Source organism: Rhinatrema bivittatum, chromosome 5 (genome assembly GCF_901001135.1).
Source record: "Rhinatrema bivittatum chromosome 5, aRhiBiv1.1, whole genome shotgun sequence".
NCBI lineage: Eukaryota > Metazoa > Chordata > Amphibia > Gymnophiona > Rhinatrematidae > Rhinatrema > Rhinatrema bivittatum.
In genome coordinates, this window is record NC_042619.1 from 320,870,123 (window position 1) to 320,891,933 (window position 21,811).

Here is a 21,811-nt window from a genome sequence, read left to right on the forward strand (position 1 = left end):
CAGTGAAAGTTTTCAATCTCCTGTCCTCCCTCAACTACCCTAAAAATCTCAAATTTCCGATTTCCCAGTGCCTTATGTCGGCAGAAAATGTGCTTTGAGAAATGGCGGGATTTCATACTGTGGAAGTCATAAGAGTGAGGGACATCCATAGCTTTTAGTCTCTGTCATGCTGCTCTCCAAACATGTAAGGTATCTTGTATTTTATAATGATGCTGAACAATCTGGGCAATTTACTGGGAGACTATGACATGTGCAGCAAGGATGCATGACCACACCTCTTGGTCCAACCATCCTCCAGGGCCGCCCAATGGATCTGTCTCAATCCAAACCCTAAAACATATCAGGCTTCATGCCCAGTACTACCATTGAAAATTCAGGAGTTGAAGCTCACCCGCCTCCCTGGGCTTAACCAAAGCACAATATTTGAGTCGTGGCAGCTTGCCCCTCCATATACAGCTCGATACTGCCCCTCTTAATGCCTGTACTGCCGCCATTGGAACATCGCACAGTAAATACATAAAAGGCCATGGTATATCAGTGTCAGCAGTATTTCCATTTTTATTAATTTTATTCTGCCCAACAAGGATATTGGCAGTGAGGACCAGTTCCTAAGGACAGTATTTATTTTTTTTTTAGACTAGGATGGTAGTTATCCTTGAACAGATTCAAATAACATTTTGAAATCCATAACCCCACATATTTAAGTCCCATTTCAGCTTTCTGGAATTTCTCCTCCTATCAAGGGTTATTCCTCTTTTGGCCCACCAGCATCAGCTCAGATTTAGAATAGATTATTACATACCCTGAGATTTCCCCAAACCTTTCTATTAACTCCATCAGCGTTGGCAGTGATCTTGTCAGTTTTGTGAGATACAGTAAAGTATCATCAGCATATAACAATATTTTATGACACATCTCATTAAAGCAGAAGTCCTCTGTGGTTTCAGAGCAGGGGATTGTGAGAAATTGCAAGAGGACCTTGCAAAACTGGGAAACTGAGCATGCAAATGATAAATGAAATTTAATGTGGACAAGTGTAAAGTGATGCACTTAGGAAAGAGAAACCCAAATTATAACAGGGTTCCACATTAGGAGTCACCATTCTGGAAAAGGATCTAGGTGGCATTGTTGATAATACATTGAAATCTTCTGCCCAGTGTGCAGCAGCAGCCAAGAAAGCAAATAGAATGCTAGGCATTATTAGGAAAGGAATGGAGAATTAAACAGAGAATATCATGCTTCTGTATCATTCCATAGTGTGACTTCATCTTGAGTATTGTGTGCAATTCTGGCCACCACATCTCAAAAAAGATATAGCAGAATTAGAAAAGGTACAGAGAAGGGTGACCAAAATGATAAAGGGGATGGAATGATTCCCCTATGAGGAAAGGTTAAAGAGGTTAGGATTCTTAAACTTGGAGAAGAGAAGGCTGAGGGGAGATATGATAGTGGTCTATTAAATAATGAGTGGAGTGGAATGAGTAAACATTATTTGGTTGTTCACTTTTTCAAAGATTACAAAGACTAGGATAATACATTTAAAACTAATAAGAGAAAATATTTTTTTACTCAAAGCATAATTAAGCTTTGAAATTCGTTGAGGATATGGTGAAAGCTATTAGTATAGCTGCATATAAAACAGTTTACACACATTCTTGGAGGAAAAGTCCATAAATCATTATTAAGTTGGAGTTGCAGAAATCCACTGTTTATTCTTGGGATAAGCAGCTTGGAATCTATCTACCCTTGGGATCCTGCCTGGTACTTGTAGCCTGGATTGGCCACTGTTGGAATCAGGATACTGGGCTTGATGGACCCTTGGTCTGATCCAGTATGGCAAGTCTTATGTTCTTATGTATAGTCTGAGCCAACAGCTCAATTGCAAGGTTGAATAATAAGGGGCACCTCAACAGTATTCCCCACCCTATTCTAAAGGATGTGGAAATTATATCATTAGACATAACCTTTGCAGCTGAAGCAGCATATAAGGCACGTATCCAGTCTATAAATGAATCAGGAATTCTAACGGTTGTTAGGATAGAAAACAGATAAGACCAGGAGACTCAGTTTAAGGCTTTATCCGCATCCATAGTGTTAAGGTTCCTGTTCTAGCCCCTGGAGTTCTCAAGTAATTGAACAACGCACATAGCTGCAGGATCAACTGCTCCGCAAAGGCTTTGTAGAACTCCAATGGGAATTCATCTGGGCCCAGGCTCCTACCCCCTCGCCAGGGCATTGATTGCCCCTTACCACTTTGTCTGGCATGATGACTGCCCTAAACATCTCTACCTTCTCTTCATCTAACTTAGACAGGGCTAAATGTTCCAAAAAGGAATTAACTCCTCTGGCCAGGGCTGTGCCTGATAAAAGCTGGTGAAATGGGATGCATACAACCTTTTAATATCTGAGGGTTTCATTTAATGTCTCCAGTACCATCCCTGACCTCCAAAATAATGGAACTTTTTCTTTTTGATTGAGTGGTCTTAGCCAGTAATGAGCCTGCCTTGTCCCATGATCGTATTTTTGCTTCAGAAAGTGCATAGATTTCTCAATATTATAGGTCTGTAACTCTTTCAACTCATCTCTGGCCAGATTAAATTGTTTTAAGGTGTTAACACAGGCATTAGATTTATGTTTTTGCTCTAAACCTTTTATTTGGTGCTCCAACTCCACTTGTCTAGTCCTTCTCTGCCTGTTTTGATGACTGGCATAAAAAAAAATCATTTGCCCCCTGAGGACAGAGTTTTTCGTACTCCTCTGGGGGTTATGTATATCGAAAGCTGCCATAACTTCCTCTATTTTTCCCCTGATGGTCTTTTGCCCCAGCAAAGACTTGTTTGGTCTCCAAGGCCATTCTGGCTTCATTCCACCATGTGAATTGAGAGTTAGTCATATAACATGATGATCTGAAATAGTACTTGAGAATATGTCTGTATCCTTAACAGTCGCTTGCCTAGTGCTGGGTTGCACAAAAAATAGTCAATTTGACTGTAGGACTGATGTCTGGGGGAAATGTATGTATAGTTCCTATTTGTTGGATTCCTTTTTCTCCACACATCTAAAAGGTTATACAATTGTATCGGATTTCTAAGACCAGTCCCCGAATTGGACGACTGTCGAGGCTTCCCAGATCTGTCCACCTTAGAATCAAGACAGAGGTTCCAGTCGCCCCCTTTGCACAGCCCCGTGGTGTCATAACCATCCAAAAACCTCCCTCAGTTTATTATAAAAGACATTGACCAGTGGAACTGGCTTTCCATAGTCCTAGGACTCCCGGCAGCCATTTTGAAATAGTGCCCTCTGGATCACAACAGGATCTATGCACTTGGAAGGGAAGGATTTTGTGTATAAGAATGCATCCCCCTCCCCCGCCCTGATATTTAAAAGAGAAGAAGGCTGCAAACATTTGCCTCTCAGGATTCTTTTTTAGTTTATCGTGCTCACTGGCTATCAAATGCGTCTGTTGTAAAAATGAAATATTAGCTCCTTTATTCTTTAAGAACTGTAGTATCCTGGCTCGATTCACGGCGTAACTATCCTACGAACGATCAGGGATGCTATATATATCTCAGCCATATCCCCTAATCTTGAACATGTCAGCTGGGATCAAGATTAAGAAGTGCATGTTTGCATTTCTTTTATCTGTCAATGCTCTTCTATTATAAAGTAAGATTGTGTGTCTCCATAACAACAGTTAAGCTGCAATTTGGTGCCATTTTTTAACATTACCTCTTCAAATTTCCTCCCTCCCATTCCCATTTCCCTTAACCAAATTTCCTTAATACCCCTCCCCCCTGCAAAACATCTCCCCCTCCCCCTCTAGGGTTGCTAACTGGCTCCAGATTTTCAGGACAGGTTGATCCAATCCTGGTTTTACCCCATTACATGCTGGGATTTATTCTGATTTCCCTATTGCATTCCCTAAGAAAAGCAATATTTTACTTACCTGCATGCAGGTAAGTAAAATCAGGGACTGGATTAATCTGTCCTGGAAATCTGGAGGCAGTTGGCAACCCTATCCTCCTCCCCTCTTCATCTCTAACTGCAACTCTTCATCACAACTAATTCTCCTGACCCCAGCTCTCTGATTAAGTCACTTCACTGTATCATACTTTCTTAACTCAGTCTGATGCAGCAGGATCACTCAATAGATGTAACCACCAGTGTAACACATTAGGAGCAGTACTTCCCAGAGATAAAACCGGTGTCTGAGGACATCTGCTCAGGCATGGAGTTAAAAAAAGAAACCATAAAAATTAGCAAAACTATACGTAAAGTCCAGATTAAAAGCAATTCGCAAAAATAGAAAATAGCAATGGTCCTCAGTCAAAGACCATAGCATGGAGGAGCGTGGTCTGGAACATCCTGCTGCTGGAAACTATCCACGCAGAAGTAAAATCTTAGCTTCTGCTGCAAAAGAGTACATGCTGGTCCGTGAAACAGAAACCATCTTCAGGAGCTTCTGCCCTTCCACACGCGGAACATGTCATCAGCTCCTGCTTTGATTGAGATGACAGCTATTCGGGTCTTATGCCACTGGGTGAACCCATACCGCCAACAGCACACAGCTCTACCCCACACTCTGGTGATTTAGAATTAAAAGGACCATGCTCTTCAAAAAATACCATAATAAAATAAAATTCAAATAAAAAAGCCTTTCAAATCAATCATACATTCCAGTTTGGGGGTCATTCACTAGTATGGCACATTACCAACTTGTGCTCCGCCCCCCCCCCCCCCCCCCCCCCCCCCCCCCCCCCCCCCCCCTCCCGGTCAATGATTCCACCTTCTATATCTTTCTCTCAGCTCTGCATTATATACATAGCTAGATTAGATGGAACCCTCCATATTTTCTTTGTGCAAGAATTCTTTTACCACTTGCATCATATCAAAATTATAGTTGTTCTGCACCGTGGTCACTCTGAGGTGGGCGAGATACTGGCGTATGGCGTATCTTTTGCCTTCAGCTGGAGTTTCACCTCAGGGAAGGCAGCTCTCTGCTTCTGAATATTCTGGGAGAAGTCTTGGAAAATGTACATCTTTGCTGTGTAAAACATTTCTCTCTGGAGCCTTGCTTTGGCCATTAAGCGCCTTGTCGGGATAACTGGGTAGTTGTATTATGTTGGCCCATGGCCTAACTTCTGGTGCCGGGGGAACTGCCAGGGCCTGATGAGCCCATTCAATTTTTATCCGACCATTCTTTTGCTCTAGTCCTAGGACTCCGGCAGCCATTTGAAAAGATTGTATAGGATGTTTTCCCTCCTCTGTTTCAGGTAACTCAACCACTCTTATATTTTTCATCCTTCCCCAATCCTCAGCGTCATCAGGCTTTTCAGTGATTGTATTGTATTTCCTCTCTAGCGCATTTGTTTTTGCTCATGCCTTAGTTAAGGCCATTTCTACTTCCTCTACTCTCAACTCCATCTCTGTTATCTGCGTGGTGATGTGATAGTGTCCGTAAGTTGTTTACAGTCGAACATCTTTTGAAACAATGCTTTGTAATCAGGGGAGGTCAGCAGAGCGGGCCATTCGTCCTGTGGCAGGCTCTCTTGGTCGGGTGCTGTTTTTTGCAATTTGCTCTTAGCTTTACCTGGTTTTTTTCTGTCCAAAGTGCTGGTATGGATTTCTTGGACATTTTTTGGCTGCTGTTCCAATAATAATCAAAGTTCAGATGGCAAAAATATATTAAAATATACACCACACCCAGGGAGCTAAGCTTTACTGCATCTGCCCGCAAGTAGAGCATCACGTGACCCCCCCTCCCCCCCAAGAGGACAACTTTCAAAAGAATTTTCTTGGCCAACTAAAGCAATCAGCTGGGTAAATTCCCCAAACTAATAATTGCTCTCTCCTCAGAGGCTTAAAGTACTTGTATGGTTTCACAGCACACAGTCTGCTTTTAGCCATGGGGAAAAGGGGTGGGTCAGGGGGAGATCGGATGAATCAAAGTATGTGCAGGGATTTAATTTTGAAATCCTTGTGTGTAGTTTACTGTGTATACTTTGCATCTACTGTAAAGCATGTGCAAAGCCCATGGGTTCTTTTGTGCCTATGGTCCGTGCTGGCGCAAATTTTCAAAGGCAAACTCAGTGGGGGAATTTTCCATTGAAAATTAGCTTGCAGATAAGCAAGTCGACCTACAAACTACCTGCGGGATTTTAAAATGACCACCATCCCATTAGGTTAACAGACGTTTGTGAAGAAAACCTCATTTCTCATTAAACTCTTCAATGGAACTCTAGAACTAGCAGAGTTCAACTTTGGACTTCAAGATCTTTTTTGCCTTGTCCACTGGAGCAAAAGGTATTAGCTCTCTGAATTATCCAAATCCCACTGAACTTGGCTGAAATGTTTCCTGAACCCGAGCCTCCTACTTGACAGCTTGCAGTGCTGTTGCCAAGTCACTGATGTGGCAATTCCTGTGTTCTTAATTTTGTTTAGTTTGATATGTCAGTGCATATTTTAAATATTAATATCAAACATTGATGAACTTGTGTCTGAAAGAATCAACTAAATTAAGTTCTGTCTAAATACTACCATTCTTTAATATGATCACCTAATTTTCTACTGAAATAAGAAGAAAATCCAATAAAGGCACCAATATCCTTGTTAGGGCCTAGCTAGAGAGGTTCAAGGTAAAAGTTAAAGTATGGTGTTATCCCTTTTTTTTCAAGTCTTTCCTAGATAGAGAGACACACATTTGGGTACTGCTGAGGTCAAGCAAATTCACCACAATCCTGGTGGTTCTTCCAGATGGGAGAAAGCCACCTGCTTGTAGGCCCAAGAAGATCAGGATCACATTAACTCTAAACTTTAGATCTTCACACCTTAGAATACTGCTCCAATAAATCAAAATTTTTCTGAAGCAAGCAAAAAGTGGTACAAGGTAACCCAGATCTTCAGGAAATACGTCATCTAAAGGATACAGTCCAGCAAAAATATACAAAAGCAATCAGTAGTGAATGTTCTAGGAGCTCTTTTGGCTCCCATTGCTCCACCAACATGGGTTCTTCTATTATTATTAAAGATTCTGCCTTGATATCTGTAATCTTTGCAGCCTCTAAGAATAACGGTCTTCTCCTCTGAAAGGCCAGGATACCCTCCAACAGTTGCACATTCCTCAGATAATGCACATAGGAAAATACTTCTACAAAAAAAGGATACAGTCAGACAGTTATCGATTGCTGGTACACTACTAGATATCCTCAGTCAGAAAAAGATATGCAGGACCTGGATCTTTAAGCAGGCCTACACCTAAACCCTCTCTCGATGCACCCCCTCTCTTCACTCACCGCCCCCCTTGTAAATACACCTTGTAAATCCTCCTTCTAAATACTACCCTCATACACAGTTAATCAATACTATATTTAGTATCCTGTTGTTACATATTGTTATCTGTTCTTTGTAAAGCTTCTTGCTGTATTAATTTAAAGGAAGGCGAACCGGGCCCGTCCCGTGTTCGCCGAGGGTAACACGGGATCGGGCGGAGGCAGGGCGGGCGGAAGTCGGGGGGGGGTGGAGAGGGAGAGTAGGAGCAGAGGGGGCCAATGGCAGTGCGGCATTTTTTGAATGGCTGCACTGTCATTGGGATAGGTAAAAAGGAGCGCGGTGCTATCTGGGAGCAGCCATTAAGGGATCCGGCAGCGAAGCAGGCAGCGAGGTTTGCTTCCCTCCCTCCCGCCCGTTTGTTCTTTGTGTGTTCTTTGTTGTGGTGGTTGTCGCAGTAGGCGGAAACCCGAGCCATATTTGAGTGTGTATTAAGGGTAAGGGTGAAGGGCACGTTGCTGGGAGGGTAATGCTCGTGCAGTTTGGGGCTGCTGCACGAGAAGGCCTAAAGAGCAAGAGGGGGCCGATGCTCAGGCCGCAAGCTTACCCTCGCTGACGGCGTGGCGGGGTAAGGACAAGGGGGAGGGGCTCCGAGCTGCTTACCATTGGGCCGCGATGGTAAGTGAAGAATGACACGCGGCTGGTGGTGGAGGTGGAGGGAGTTAAGTTTGGAATATTGTTAAAAGTGGCTCGGGTTAGTTTTAATAAACTGCGGCCTTATTTGTTATTCCATACAGTTGTCATGTCTAATTTGTGGAGGGTAAGGGGAGCAACGGCTGAGTGCCTGCCTGTCGACAGGTCACGAGTACCTGTGTTACTGTAAACTGAGATGATGTTCCCAATGTATCTCGGTATATAAAAAAAACAAAAAACACTTAAATAAATAAATATGCAAAGGGTTGAACTCTCTTAACTTTGGAGAAAAAGGGAAAATCTCTCATTCCCAAATTTTAGAAAAAACATGAAAGAATAGGGCCCACTTTATCTGCGTGAAAAGATATATGGTTTTTACTTACTATAGGAAAACAGCTCCAGAGAGCAGACCAGCACCTGCTGCCTCTCTTGTATCCAGAAACTGCTGTTTCCAAGACTGCTGCTATTCCCCCTAGAGCCATTTAATGAACTATTAAATGTCTTTCCCACATGTATTTATTTTATTTATATAGAAATTAATTAGGTGAGGGTCCATGGCCCCAGCCCGGCTAGCAGAAGAGTACTACCAGTGGCCTAGATCTTTCAACCTGCTCCTTCTGATGCCAGCACTTCTTCCACTCATGCAGTTCAGTTGCAGATCAGTTGTTTGAACCATGAAGAACTGAGCAGGTTAGATTAGCCCTGCCACTGAAACCTCTCCCTTCTTCATGTTTCAAACAACTGATTTGCTATTGAACTACATGAAAGAGGGGGCACTAGTGGCATCAGAAGGATCTTGCATATATATTTCTGAATTTTCAAAAGAGGGACGGTAACGTGTGGATATGCACGCGTGTTATAAAATAGCCTGGCTGTGTGCATTTGCGTGCCAAATTTTAAGTGGCTGCATGCATAGGCGCATAAATCCCTCTTCTACTGCGTTAGTCAGAGAATTTTAAAAGGGGCGTGCATCCACGCCATTGCCAGTTTAACCAGTTAGTCCACCACTTCACTCAGTGAACAGCTAGGTCCTCCAAACTTCCCTGATTTGATAGCCTACACTTCCCCCAGTTTCCCCCGACCCTTTAAACCCCTCAGAAATGGCTCGATCCTTTTATTTTATTACTTACGCGTCCTCCATAGTAGAAGTAAAGTTACATGGCAGGAAACCTTGGCGCATACCAGGGTGTGTAAATATTTACATGCACATCTCTTGGCCAGGCCCCCCGAAACGCCCATGCCCCGCCTAGACCATGCCCAAATTCCGCCACTTTTTGGAAACTTTTCAGATCTGTGCGCAGCGGGTTTTATGTGTGTATCTGAGTGCCTTTTAAAATAGGATCAGTGCAAGTGCGCTCTACTTATTCGCATATCCTCCAATTGATGTACGCACTGGGCTATTAAAATTCACCTCTACATTTCTCAGAAAACTTCTGTACATGTAATAGCAGGTGCAATGGTGTATAGATAAGTTTGGTGGAATAATTTTCTAAGCAAATTACCTGTGTAAGTTTGCGTTGAAAATTTGTGTAACTTATGCACATGTTTTCCATCTAATTTAGGCAGGCGGTTACAAAATTACTTCCTAAGTCACTCCCAAAATGGGTCCCTAAGTAGGGCAAATTTTAGTCTGGCCATTTTACGCTGCTAAATATGTATTTACCTAGGCAAATGCCTTTGAAAATTGTTCTCTATTTAGACAGGCAAAACCTTGCTTGCTAGTCCTAGCTCTAAAGGCTAAAATATCAGCTGGACTCCGTGCTTTAGCTCAATGATAACAATCTCCTGCTGGCAATTCCAGCTAATTAGGAGAGAAATGTCCTAATTTACAGGGGAAAAGATGGTTGTCTTGGGAATAATTAATGCTTGCTATGAAATATACATATCTTTATAAGGGTTCCTTCACAAGTTAATTATTTCTTATTTGAATATATGTCTTTTTCTGAAATGTGGGAAACTTCAAAATGTAATTAATAAACTCAGCACACAGCAAATCAAAAGTTATTGGAATGGTAGGCTGAAGCCAAATTTAGGAACTATTGAAAACCTTTTTAAAGATAGTTTTGTAAATTAATGACTTTTAAGTTTCTTTCTTTGAGATACGTTGGAAGAAGTCCATGTTTATTCAGATGTGAATACAGGAACATAAACCTTTTGAACCACTGTTCAGCTCATGCAGCTTGGAGATTTATTCAACCCAATCCTGAGCTCACTGGTTTTCACAGAAACATTTTGGGCATAATTTCTAAATATTTTAAAGTAATATGTCATCTTATCAAAAAATGTTTTCAGATAGGTCTCACTTTACTGCTATAGCATATGTTCATACAATTTTGTTTAATTTAAAAATTACTTCTAAATGTTTGATAAAGGGATGCTTTCTTGTCTAAACAATTAGGCCTTCAAAGTGGAGAGCTTGAGGATGTGTTATGAAGGACACCATGTGGGATTTGGAGTTCAGCCCCTTCAATACCTTTCTCAAATGACTCTTGATATTAGACATATTTCCTTCCACATATAGGCAAACATGAGTTTCTGCTTACTTTAGAACCATGTGCCTGTAGAGCTTCAAAGTGTTGCCACCATGGCACAGTACTTAAGTGCGCCAAAATATTAAACCCAGCCCTGCCCACAAGGCCCAGGGGATCACAAAAAAAAAAAAAAACAACAAAAAACACTACAGTCCATATCACGGTTTATGTTCAAAAATAAAATATTATTTTTTAGAGTCCTAAAAAAATCTGGAAAGCCAAAAATTACAGAAAAACAGTCAAAAGTCAGACAAAACAAACCAGTCCCAAAAGTTCACCATGCCTATCTTCTCTGGCTGCTTGAGTACTGGTTTCTGAGAGGGTCATTTTCTTACTTCCCAGAAAGTCCTTTCTTCCTCAAGAACCAGAAGAAAAGCATGGAAAAAAATCTTCTCCCCATGGTCTAGGGCAGGGGTCGGGAACCCATGGCTCGCGAGCCAGATATGGCTCTTTTGAGGGTTGCATCTGGCTCGCAGACAAGTGTCGCCATACTTCGCGGTTCCCCGCTGACCCAGCTGCTCCCCGGTCCTCCGCCGCCCGGGCTTAAAATGCTGTCAGCCCGGGCGGAACGCGGCAGGACAGCTGGAGTCAGCGGCACCGGCGTGCTCTCTTCCCCCCCCCCCCCCCCGCGGCCCGGAAGAGGAAGTGGAGAGCATCGGGTGCCTGCGCGGGAAGAAGAGACCACACTAGCGTGGTCTCTTCTTCCGCGCAGGCACCCGATGCTCACCACTTCCTCTTCCGGGCCGCGGGGGGAGGAGAAGAGAGCACGCCGACTGGAGTCATCCGGGTGCCTGCGCGGGAGTCATCGGGTGTCAGCCGGGTGCCAGCGCTGGAGTCATCGGGTGCCTGCGCGGGTCTTCCCGCGCAGGCACCCGATGCTCTCCACTTCCTCTTCCGGGCCGCGGGAAGAAGAGAGCACGCCGGTGCTCTCTTCTTCCCGCGGCCCGGAAGAGGAAGTGGAGAGCATCGGGTGCCTGCGCGGGAAGACCCGCGCAGGCACGCTAGTGTCCCACGGGAAGAAGACTGCAGCGCGGCTCGGAGGAAAATGAAAATCTTCAACCGCGGCCGATGGGACTCCGCCTTCGCCTCCGCGAGGGCTGAAAATGAAGGAGGTTAGCGTTGGGAGGTGGCTGCTGCTGCCGCGAGTTCCCGGGGGGGGGGGGGGGGGGGGGGAGAGAGAGTGAATGAATGAGCGAGCAAGCATGTGTGTTTGAGATCCTGTGTGTGTGAGTGAGAGATTGCATGTATGTGAATGATTGAGAGCCTGTATATGTGAAAGAGAGTATGTCTGTGATTGAGAGCCTGCCTGTGAGAGAGAGAGCATGAATGTAAGTTTACCATTGGGAACCTGTATGTGTAAGTTTGTAATTGAAAACCTGTTTGTTTGAAAGAGTATGTGTGTATGATTGAGATCCTTTGTGTGTGAGAGAGATCATGTGTATGTATGATTAAGAGCCTGTGTGTATAAGTAAGAGAGAGATCATGTGTGTCTGTGTCTGATTGACAGCTGGTTTAGGTGATGGAGCATGTGAGTATGTGATTGAGAGCCTGTGTTTAAATGAGAGAGAGAGACCATGTGTGTCTGTGTGATTGAGAGCTGATTTAGGTGAGGGAGCATGTGAGTATGTGATTGAGAGCCTGTGTTTAAATGAGAGAGAGAGACCATGTGTGTATGTGTGTGATTGAGAGCTGATTTAGGTGAGGGAGCATGTGAGTATGTGATTGAGAGCCTGTGTGTAAATGAGAGAAAGAGAGGACATGTTTGTAAGCATGTGAATGAGAGTCTGTGTGTGAGAGAAAAAGACAGCATGTATTTATGTGATTGAAAGCCTGTGTGTGTGTAAGCGTGAAAAGATAGACAGCATGTGTGTAAATGTGTAATTAAGAGCCTATATAAGTGAGAGAGAAAAAACATTTGTATATGTGAGTGACTGAGAGCATGTGTGTATAGGTGTGTCATTGAGAGCCAGTGTGAGAGAGAGCGCTGGTATGTGACTGAGAGAGGAGAAAGTTCCAAGCAAACCACCCCACCTCCTGCTAATTCAGAACAATCTCAGGACACCTGGATATCAAACGTTCCCAGGTATGCAGAGCAAAAAAATTTTTGTATCCTTATTATTTTTCATTACTGGATCTTTGTGTCTGCTATTTTGAAATATTTTGTTGGTATCTGGAAATGTTTTATATGAGTTTTTAATTATTGGATATTCCACTCATCAGCTGTTTCGAAATATGTTCTTTTTGTTAGTACAGTTTTACTGCTGATGATTTTATATTTCTTGATTTGTTTTATAAGGATGTGTGATGTTTCTTTTTTCCTTTGTTACACTGCATACAGAGACTCTGGCTTGTTGCAGTTTCCAATTCAGTTTTTGTCTGCATGCTTCTTGTTATGCGTTTTGGTCTCTTTATTCTATGTTAGGTGAGGGACAGCACGTGATTCAGGTGAGGTTTTCTGCTGGCGTGTAGTTTCTGTGTAGGACTCTATAGCAGCCTGACTTGGTCCGTTTTCCTAATAGGAGATGTATTGGTGTCTTAAGGCCTGGTGTAATATTTTCAGAGACTTATTGTACTTTAAAAGTGTGATCTTACATAAAATGCACACATTTACTTGTATTTAGTTTTAAACATATTGTATGGCTCTCATGGAATTACATTTTAAAATATGTGGCGTTTATGGCTCTCTCAGCCAAAAAGGTTCCTGACCCCTGGTCTAGGGTTTGAATCTTCCTGGATGATCATTTACCACATACAGGAGAGCAAGAGAGAGCAAGACAGCACCCTTCTCCTGTGGAGCCTTAGAGCCAGGGCAGAGCTTAGCACCTTGGCTGCCTTACCCAAGCTTCTTCCAACATGTGTCTCTCTAACTGAAAAAAGCAAACAAACCAAAAAAACGAAAAACAATTCCTCCTGGTGTTTCATGAGGTTAACTTTTATATCACTATAAACTCACTTGCCCACTAGAGGGATGGGCTCTCCTATCACTCAACCCAACAACTCCCACCTCCTGAGCTGCCATCTCTAGAAGACCAAGTATTACCTCTAGTGAAGCCTGGCTGGCTTTACACTCACTTAAAACATATATATTATATTTACATGCACTGCTGTGGTGCCAACCAGAAAATTAAGCAAAAAGGACACTCCTATGGAATGGAACTCCTATGGAATTTATAATGGTACCTCAGAAATCCATTAATAAAAGTAATTACCATTACAATATACTAAACCTCCCATACCAAAACAACCCTAACTACAAGCACTCAAACAGTAGCAACCTTATCTATGAAAAGGCAACACTGCAAATATTACACCAGACCCTAGAACAACAATACACCTCCTATTGGGAAAATAGAACAAGCCAGGCTGCTGTAGATCCCTGTACAGAAACTACATGCCAGCAAAATAGCTCACCTCAATCACATATGCAGAATACATAGAGACCCCAATCAAATACAGAATAAAGAGTCCAGAAATTATAAATAGAAACTAAGAAGAACTGAACTGGAACCCACAACAAACCAGCCTCTATATGCAGAGGAACAATGGAAAACAAAAACATAACCATTCTTCATAAAACATTAAATAATAATATCGAGAAATATAAAACATAATAATAGTAAAATCATATTAAAAAAAAGAATAAATATTTCAAACCAGTTAATGTATAGAATATCCAAAATTTCCCAAACACCAATACAATATTTCAGAAAATCCAATAATTAAAAAATGTTCTGTTATTTCCTCCAAAAAATAAAATATTTCAAAACAGCAAAATCATCAATATTAGATCCAATAATTAAAAATAATAAGGATTAAAAAATCTTCTGTTCTCCATACCTATGATCTTTTGATTTCCAGTCACCCTGAGATTTTTATGGATTCGGGGAGATAGGGCCACACAAACTTTATCTTCTCTCTTTCACACACACAGTAACATATTGATTCTCTCACACACTCCATGTGTGATATACATTATGCTCTCACACATACTCCTTCTCACCCTCAGATGCATAATGTGTGTGTGCGCATGCCTGTGAGAGCCCATATGTGATACATAGGCTCTCACAGGCGCACGTAAAAGCACATAGAGGGTCATTTTCCAAAGTGATTGCATGCAAAAAGTCCCTTTTCACGTGCGATCACTAAATTGGGGTGGAGTCAGGGCGGAGTCCGCGCCGGAAGGGGAGGAGTCGGGGCAGACTCCGCGACGACTTCGCTGATGGTGTAAAGAAAAGGGCCCTTTTCGCTGTCACTAGTGCGACCAATAGCACCACTTTTATTTCGCTGCCGGCTTTCGCCACCCCACCCCCCGTTATCACCAGATTTTTAAGGTTGGATATCTGCGACCTTAGAAAATCCGGGCCATAGGTTCTCACACGGCCACACACAAGTTCTCACACAGCCAAACACATGCATACAGGCTGTTACACAGCCACACACACAAACTTTCATACAGACACATACATGCATACAGGCTGTTACACAAACACACACAAGCTTTCACACAGCACCACCTTTATTTTGCTGCTGGCTTTCGCAGGCCCGCCCCCCGCTTCGCCACCCCGCCCCCCGTTATCACCGGATTTTTAAGGTCAGATATCTGCGACCTTAGAAAATCCGGGCCATAGGTTCTCACATGGCCACATACAAGCTCTCACACAGCCAAACACATGCATGCAGGCTGTCACACAGTTGCACACACAAGCTTTCACACAGACACAGACAGGCTCGCACACATACACACATACATACACTCTGACAGACTCAGACAGACCATACATGGCCTCCAATTCTCTTCCCGGGGGGGGGGGGGGGGGGCAGCAGTGGCAACAGAAGAGGTGCAGGGCCGCTATCGGAGCCAAACCTGCTGGCAGCTGAAGAGCAAAGAGAGGCCGCTGGCAAAGTTCAAGCTGCCGGCAGCCGAAGAGGATGAGAAGCTGCCAGCTGTGGCAAAGTTCAACCCACCGGCAGGTTGAACTACTGTGCCACCACAGTGTTCCTTCCTGCTTCGCCAACTCCACCCCCGGGGCCTGATGACTGCACTGTTGGCCTCTCTTCCTCTTCAGCCAGCAGTGGGTTTGGCTTCGCTGGTAGCCCTGCACCTCTTTTGTTGCCACCGCTGCCCCCCCCCCCCCCGGTGTTCTGCCCCATGCAAATGGACGGTATGCACACCCTGTCACACCAGGCTTGCTTCCTCTCATACACCTCTACCTTCCTCCATGTTCCTCTCCCTTTTCTCCTACCTTAAAAGGTTGTCAAACCCTTGTGGACACCAATCAACTTGGGTTTTCAGGATTATCTTTAAGGAATATGCATAAGATAGAATTGCATATAATTTAAGCACTGTACATACAAATATATCTTATGCAGTTAATTAGGGAAATCCTGAAAACCTATATGGACTATCCATGAGTAGGCCTATGCCTGCCCCATAACATGTGTTTGCGTTGGTGGTGCACATCTGAATTTTGTGAGCAAAGTGGGCTGGCAGAATCTGCAAAATGACAAAGAGGTGGAGGGGACAAGGTGCATGGCAACAGCAGTCCTGCTAGGGATATCATAGTCAACAGTGCATTGCAGGGGATATCAGTTTCAGTGGAGCCTGCACCAGCTGCACCAACTGCCAGAGGAGGTGGCAGAGGACTTGATAGTTTTCTACAGGCAGCAATGGGCCTATTTCCTATGGTTCTTTAGCAAGGCCTAGATTTTGCTGCCATTACTATGACTGTGGAATTGTGGGGAACTGGGAACCCTGTCTATATGTAGGTGACTAGGACTTGTGTTCACTGAACCAGCAGCTTATAAATTGATCTTTAACAATGAGCACCAATTAGATTAAGGCAAAGACTGGTTGAATGCATGCATGCAGGGTTGAATGCATGCATGCATGCAGGGTTGAATGCATGCATGCAGGGTTCCTTGGCAACATGACTGATTGCTCCACTGGAATTTCAATATCATTTTAAACATATCATCAGCTTGGGCACAGGTGTTCCTGGCTTCCAAGTTCTCCATTGCTCCAACAATGCCATGAAGAAATGATTATGTAACAATCCTCTAGAAGTGTGGTACGATCAGTGAACCCCCATTGATTGCGACGTATCAGTTACAGTGCTGGCACAGTAGAAACAGGGCAACTACAAAGGAAAGGAATGAGCTGAGATCAGGAAGGGAAGGGGGGAAGGAAATATTTATGGAATGAAAGGGAAAGAAAAGAGAGAAGCTGAAAGGATAGGAAGAAAAACTAAGTTGTGTAATTGGGAACAGAAAGAAAAGAGAAAATTAAGGGGAAAAGGCAATATAAAAAGAAAGAATAAGTATGAGAGAAATATGTGGAAACAAAAGGAGCTGGAAGGATGGAATATGAAGGATGAGAGAAGGTGGAGGGGGATAAAAATTAGAAGGATAGTGAGAGAGAAGGGGTGAAAGGGTGGAAAGGGTGAGAGCGACACAAAAAAGGTAAGAGGAGAAGAAAGAGTGGGAGAGGAAGAGGAAGAAATTCTGTTATGCTATAAACGGGAGGGTTTGCGTGTGAATGTGTGTGTTGGGGCCCTGGGGGAGATTATTACCTTGTGCTGCTGGAACAAGAGGGTTGCATTACATTGTACTACTGGAAGCTTACTAAATGCCACAATCAGGAGTGAAATGGAGAGGAGCAGGGAGATGGGTGAAGTAAAAAGATGAGAGGGGCGAGACAGAGAAAACCAAAATGAGAGGGTAAAAGTCAGAGAGAAGGGGCAGACAGGGAGGTAAGAGGTCTCTGAGAAAAAAAGGAGGAAACATGGGGGCTCAGTTTATCCCTGGAGGGGGAGGCCTATTGTTCTATACTTTTAGAACTGCTTTATATTACTGGCTAATTCCTTCTCACCGGTAAAATTTTATTATTTTTAGCAAATTGCACTTAATGCATGGAGATGATAATCTGAACAGTTCAGAGAAGCTGCCACTTGCCATAGTGACCTGAATTAAAGTTTATTCATTTTCCTTCACTCTATATCACAATTGCCTTGGACAAATATTGATATCTTTAGCTCAATGTACAGTACCAGGGCATTCAATTATTTCTTGTTTATGCTGTTAAATGCCATAATCTAGAGTCAAAATGAGATGTAAAGAGCAGTGCTTTCAAAAATGAGTTCTAGGAAAAGAGCAAAATGATCATTGTAAGTGGAATGACCTTCTGCCCAGGCCATGTGTTTGGAAACCAAAATAATTTCCACTTCATTATTCAGTGAAAGCAGAACACTGACTCATGCAATAGGCAAGCCTGCCAGAGACTCCAGTGCATGTAGGGTTTAGAGCCAGCTACTCTCAAGATACATGGTTTTTCAAATTTTAGTGCTGGATAGTAACAGTATTGACCCTTTTGTCTGGTGTCTGTAACTGCATTATACTTGAATGATTCACTATTTGTAACAGCTCTTCTTAAATTACTGGTATTTAAGCAGTTGAAGGCTAACTTGTTTCACACAGCCTTTGGTAGTCTCTGATCTCAGGCAGGTGGATGTGCTTTTGTCAGTCTGGTAATATTGTTGTCGAGTAAGTTTTTATTAGTTTTGATCTGTGATGTGATGAATTTTTTTTTGTTCTTTTATAATGTTGTATATTTTATATCATATTGTAATCTGCTTAGCACAAGGTATTGTGATCCTGCCCGTGAGAAGCATGGGCAGGCTCTTACCTTCACAGCCAGTCGGGCTGCTGACGCTGCTTGCTTTCTCCCTGAATCAGCTGGGGCTGTCCCCGCAGCTGTTCCTGCCTTCTCCCGACGTGCTGCTGCGATCCCGGGCCCTTGAGTCAGCAGGCCGTCTCTGCTGGTGCCTGCTACAGCCCGGGTCCTTGCCTGGCTGGGAAGCCGTCCCTGCCAGTGCCTGCAGCCTGCTACAGCTCTCTACTCTGCTTGCAGTCTTACCTCTCCTGCTGGGGCTGTCTTCACGGCATGGAGCCGTTCTTGCAGTCAGCCCTTCTCCGGCTTCAGTCCTTGCAGCGCTCTGTTCTCTCTGCCGGTGCCTGCAGCCAGCCTTACCTCTCTCTGCTACTTCCTGCTTCTGTCCTTGCAGCTGGGAGCTGCTCCACTGACCTGCCTTCACCCAGCTCCAGCCCAGGGCTGCTCCACTGCTTCCCTGGCCTTCCACGTGGCTGAGGACGCTTCCAGCTCTTCTCTCCAGCTCCCTAGGGCGCGAGTGCGCGTCTCTCTGCTCTTCTTCAAGGGCCAGCCAGGTGTGGCCCCCCTGCTGACCCCTCCCTGGGCGTTGTCCACCTCAGCCCTACTAAAGGGCTCAGCTTTCAGTCTGTCTTTGCCTTCGCAAGGAGTTGGTCACTCCTGAGATCCTTCGCTCCAGGAAGTCGTCCTGTTCCAGCACTTCTGCAAGGTCCCGTGTTTCATGTTCTCTGTCGGAGCTCCTTGTCCAGTTGTTCCAGTCCTGATGTTCCTCTCCTGATGTTTCCAGCCCAGATGATGCAAACCTTGTTCCTGTATTCGCCTGAAAGCTAAGTACCTTGTTCTTGAATCTCCTGTAAGCTAGCACCTTGTTCCTGCATTGGTTAATGTCCTGGTACCTCGTGCAAGCCATGTTGTGGTCCGTGACCAGCCCTCGGGGCGGGCTGAGTAGGGCGCTTCGTGATGCAAGCCATGTACCCTCGTTTCTGAATCTCTGAGAAGTATTTACCTTGTTCCTGAATCTCCTGAAAGCTAGCACTTCATTCCTGTATCTTCAAAATGTCCTGGTGCCTCGCGGCAAGCCATGTCGTGGTCCGTGACCAGCCCCACGGGCGGGGCTGAGTAGGGCGCTTCGTGATGCAAGCCATGCACCTCGTTTCTAAGTCCGTGAGAATGCCTTACCTTGTTCCTGAACCTGCTGAAAGCCTGGTATCCAGCGGCAACCCCTGTCGTGGTCCGTGACCAGCCCCACGGGTGGGCTGTATAGGGCACTTCATGTTGCCAGTCTCATACCTCGCCCTTGAGTCTCCTGTATGCATCATACCTTGTTCCTGACTCCACGTCTCTTCGTCCAGTACCACGTTCCTGAGTCTACGCCTGCACTTCCAGTACCACGTTCCTGAGTCTACGTCTGCACTTCCAGTACCATGTTCCTGAGTCTCGTCTGAATCTATGTTCCAGTCATCGCTGCCCTGGCCTCCATCTGGCCTGCCGCTTCGTGCCGTACCCTGCGGCAGGTCCGAAAGGGCTGGGAACGGTCGGAGGACTGTTCACAAGACCAACATTGCGTTGTTGGGTCTTCCGAAGCGTGCAGGTCCGGAGGAGGGCCTGTCTTCCAGGCTTCACTCCAGCTTGCCTCCGTCCAGCCCATGCTCGGGCATGCCACGCCTCCCACTGCACCTCTTCAGAGCCCTCTGGGGTCGAGCCGTGGCCCAAGGACACACATCACCCAGGAGTGGGATCGCTCTCCTAGCGCTCCACAACACAAGGATCCGTTTTAAGTGCAATATAAATATTTTTAATAAATAATTAGTATTTAGCTACACAGAAATAAATGTTAAATAAAAACAAAAAATATATCAGGTGGTACCTTTTTATTGGACTAACAATACATTTTTTGTCTAGCTTTTGAGAGCCAATACTCTCTTCATTGGGACGTATTTAGCTGTCCTTTATTTGTAGTTATTTTGTATCTAGGATGTATAAAATGTATAATATTACTAAAGACATTGGTCCAGCTCTTTATAATTAGTGCATGAAAAGAAATCAAGACATGATATTCTTTTTCAATTTGGAATGATCACAGGGTTTGTCCTTTTTTTTTTTTTTGAGGATCCCATCTTTCTTCTGTATCTTAGGTTTATGGGCTGGAGACAGGAAGTGCTGCTGAGTCATGGGCATAAACCTTCAAAGAGCTACAAGAGAGAAAAGGTTCTTGCAGCTGTTTCTAGAAGAAGCTTGAAGAAAGCTCAGAAAAATTCCACTGTGTAGGGTTGCCAACCAGTTCTCTCTGTTGGTCAGGCCCAGTGGCAGCTGATGGGTAATAAATTAGGTGGATTGCTTTGTCCCTCACAGCACCAGCTCCTTGAGTGAGCAGCTGACCAGGTCACATCTGAGTATCCTCAGTTAGTGATTGCTAATGATTGGTGCTTGTGTCTTGTTTCCACTGGCACCATTCTCCTTAACACTAGATCTGTTGCGCAGGAGGTGGACCCTTGGGCCAAGGTGGGGTTGATGCTACCCATAGGGGAGGTCCTATGGGTCCCCACTGTTGGTTGGTGGAGCTGGCTGACTGACGGAGACTGGCTGGAGCTTCGCCAATACCAGCCCTCATTCCCCGTGGTTTGAGCCCTTGGGTGCCGGGGCTGGCTGGAGTTAGGTGGGCCCCCATCCAAGGTCTTCTGGAAGATGAGGAGGAGGTCAGCCAGGGACCAGCAATGGTAGTAATGGAAAGTCTGTTCTGGATGAGGCGGAGTTCTGGAGATCTGGGTGCCAAAAAGAATGAGAGTCAGACAGGGGGCACTCAGGTAAAAACAGGCCAAAGTCTGAAAGGCGAAGTCGAGAGTAGAGACTGTAAAGGCGTCATAGAGCAGGCTGAAGTCAGGGCAGGCGGCAAGCAAGAAGCAGTGGCAAGGCAAAGCAGAGGTCAGATCCAGGAGATGATCAGTAGCGAGATCAGGCAAAGCAGAGGTTGGATCCAAGAGAAGATCAATGGCGTAATCAGGCAAAGCAGAGGTCGGGTCCAGGAGATGATCAGTAGCGAGATCAGGCAAAGCAGAGGTTGGATCCAAGAGAAGATCAATGGCGTAATCAGGCAAAGCAGAGGTCGGGTCCAGGAGATGATCAGTAGCGTAGTTGGGCAAAGCAGAGGTCAGGACCAGGAGATGATCAGTAGCGTAGTTGGGCAAAGCAGAGGTCAGGACCAGGAGATGATCAGTAGCATGGTCAGGCAAAGCAGAGGTTGGATCCAAGAGAAGATCAATGGCGTAATCAGGCAAAGCAGAGGTCAGGACCAGGAGATGATCAGTAGCGAGGTCAGGCAAAGCAGAGGTTGGATCCAAGAGAAGATCAATGGCGTAATCAGGCAAAGCAGAGGTCAGGTCCAGGAGATGATCAGTAGCGTAGTTGGGCAAAGCAGAGGTCAGGACCAGGAGATGATCAGTAGCGTAGTTGGGCAAAGCAGAGGTCAGGACCAGGAGATGATCAGTAGCGTAATCAGGCAAAGCAGAGGTCAGGTCCAGGAGATGATCAGTAGCATAGTTGGGCAAAGCAGAGGTCAGGACCAGGAGATGATCAGTAGCGAGGTCAGGCAAAGCAGAGGTCGGATCCAAGAGAAGATCAATGGCGTAATCAGGCAAAGCAGAGGTCGGGTCCAGGAGAA